General features: G+C 40.8%; 1 non-coding gene across 1 annotated transcript; it reads right to left on the bottom strand.

Moving 5' to 3' along the window:
• Nucleotides 1–2,494: 2,494 nt before the first annotated feature.
• Nucleotides 2,495–2,570, bottom strand: trnaa-ugc (transfer RNA alanine (anticodon UGC)). The gene has a single exon. It is a non-coding gene; the product is annotated as a tRNA-Ala (tRNA).
• Between the last annotated feature and the right edge of the window lie 625 nt (nucleotides 2,571–3,195).

The raw sequence follows: 3,195 nt of genomic DNA on the forward strand, positions 1-3,195 counted from the left end.
AGTAGACCTTACAGTGAAATACTGAATACAACAGGTGTAGTAGACCTCACAGTGAAATGCTGAATACAACAGGTGTAGTAGACCTCACAGTGAAATGCTGAATACAACAGGTGTAGTAGACCTTACAGTGAAATGCTGAATACAACAGGTGTAGTAGACCTGACAGTGAAATGCTGAATACAACAGGTGTAGTAGACCTCACAGTGAAATGCTGAATACAACAGGTGTAGTAGACCTCTCAGTGAAATGCTGAATACAACAGGTGTAGTAGACCTCACAGTGAAATGCTGAATACAACAGGTGTAGTAGACCTCACAGTGAAATGTTGAATACAACAGGTGTAGTAGACCTTACAGTGAAATACTGAATACAACAGGTGTAGTAGACCTCTCAGTGAAATGCTGAATACAACAGGTGTAGTAGACCTCACAGTGAAATGCTGAATACAACAGGTGTAGTAGACCTTACAGTGAAATGCTGAATACAACAGGTGTAGTAGACCTCACAGTGAAATGCTGAATACAACAGGTATAGTAGACCTCACAGTGAAATGCTGAATACAACAGGTGTAGTAGACCTCACAGTGAAATGCTGAATACAACAGGTGTAGTAGACCTCACAGTGAAATGCTGAATACAACAGGTGTAGTAGACCTTACAGTGAAATGCTGAATACAACAGGTGTAGTAGACCTCACAGTGAAATGCTGAATACAACAGGTATAGTAGACCTCACAGTGAAATGCTGAATACAACAGGTGTAGTAGACCTCACAGTGAACTGCTGAATACAACAGGTGTAGTAGACCTCACAGCGAAATGTTGAATACAACAGGTGTAGTAGACCTCACAGTGAAATGCCGAATACAACAGGTGTAGTAGACCTTACAGTGAAATGCTGAATACAACAGGTGTAGTAGACCTCACAGTGAAATGCTGAATACAACAGGTATAGTAGACCTCACAGTGAAATGCTGAATACAACAGGTGTAGTAGACCTCACAGTGAAATGCTGAATACAACAGGTGTAGTAGACCTCACAGTGAAATGCCGAATACAACAGGTGTAGTAGACCTTACAGTGAAATGCTGAATACAACAGGTGTAGTAGACCTTACAGTGAAATGCTGAATACAACAGGTGTAGTAGACCTCACAGTGAAATGCCGAATACAACAGGTGTAGTAGACCTCACAGTGAAATGCTGAATACAACAGGTGTAGTAGACCTTACAGTGAAATGCTGAATACAACAGGTGTAGTAGACCTCACAGTGAAATGCCGAATACAACAGGTGTAGTAGACCTTACAGTGAAATGCCGAATACAACAGGTGTAGTAGACCTTACAGTGAAATGCTGAATACAACAGGTGTAGTAGACCTCACAGTGAAATGCTGAATACAACAGGTGTAGTAGACCTCACAGTGAAATGCCGAATACAACAGGTGTAGTAGACCTTACAGTGAAATGCTGAATACAACAGGTGTAGTAGACCTTACAGTGAAATGCTGAATACAACAGGTATAGTAGACCTTACAGTGAAATGCTGAATACAACAGGTGTAGTAGACCTTACAGTGAAATGCTGAATACAACAGGTGTAGTAGCCCTTACAGTGAAATGCTGAATACAACAGGTGTAGTAGACCTCACAGTGAAATGCTGAATACAACAGGTGTAGTAGACCTTACAGTGAAATGCTGAATACAACAGGTGTAGTAGCCCTTACAGTGAAATGCTGAATACAACAGGTGTAGTAGACCTCACAGTGAAATGCTGAATACAACAGGTGTAGTAGACCTTACAGTGAAATGCTGAATACAACAGGTGTAGTAGACCTTACAGTGAAATGCTGAATACAACAGGTGTAGTAGACCTTACAGTGAAATGCTGAATACAACAGGTGTAGTAGACCTCACAGTGAAATGCTGAATACAACAGGTGTAGTAGACCTCACAGTGAAATGTTGACTTACGAGCCCCTAACCAACAATGCAGTTAAAAATAACAAGGATAAGAATAAGAAATAAAAGTCACAAGTAATTAAAGAGCAGCATTAAAATAACAATAATTAGAGTGGGGTAGCAATACAGAGTCAATGTGCGGGGGCACCGGTTAGTTGAGGTAATATGTACATGTAGGTAGAGTTGTTAAAGTGACCATGCATAGATGACAACAGAGAGTAGCAGCGGTGTAAAAGAGGGGGAGGTGGGCAATGCAAATAGTCTGGGTGGCCATTTGACTAGATGTTCAGGAGTCTTATGGCTTGGGGGTAGAAGCTGTTTAGAAGCCTCTTGGACCTAGACTTGGCACTTTGGATTACTGTTTAGGTACAGCATTGGGTTTGCCTATCCACACTGTTCGATGTGTTCAATATCAACATGGTATTCCATACGGACCATTTCAACATTTACATTTAAGTCATTTAGCAGACGCTCTTATCCAGAGCGACTTACAAGTACATACATTCATACTTTTTTTTGTTTTTCTTTTTTTTTGTACTGGCCCCCCGTGGGAATCGAACCCACAACCCTGGCGTTGCAAGCGCCATGCTCTACCAACTGAGCCACACGGGGCCCCATTTCAAGTGTGTGTCTATGTGTGTCTGTGTGAGTGTGCGCGTGTGTGTGACTGTGTGTGTGTGTGTGTGCGTTTGTGTGTATCTACGTGTGCGTGCAGTGGTGGAAAAAGTCCTCAATTGTCATACTTGAGTAAAAGTAAAGATGCCTTAATAGAAAATGAGAGTGAATGTCACCCAGTAAAATACTGCTTGAGTAAAAGTCTAGTATTTGGTCTTAAATATACGCAAGTATTAAAAGTATGCAGTGGTTCTTCCTGTAAAAGTTGCATCATACTGCAACACAGCTTGCGGGCTGCAGCAGAATTCTATGGCACATTATTTAATTGTCAGCCATCATTGACATTAATGCTAGTTAGTGCTAGTTTGTCCACCAGAGAAGCATTTGATAGGCTTCAATATTGGCTGTACTGGATTAAGAAATGTAGCTTAATTAATTTGATTAATATTATGGTGTTTCTATTCCAAGAAAAACGAAAAAACTAAACCCTCAGGGAAAATATGGCACTGTACAATGTGACGGTCAGGAGTAGGCTACAGTACTAAGAGCATAACATGTCCACACCCTAATTGTAGTCTAACCAATACCCAAATGGAGATTCAGTGAAAATAAAAATCTCATTAA

Source organism: Salvelinus fontinalis, chromosome 26 (assembly GCF_029448725.1).
Source record: "Salvelinus fontinalis isolate EN_2023a chromosome 26, ASM2944872v1, whole genome shotgun sequence".
Taxonomy (NCBI): Eukaryota; Metazoa; Chordata; class Actinopteri; order Salmoniformes; family Salmonidae; genus Salvelinus; species Salvelinus fontinalis.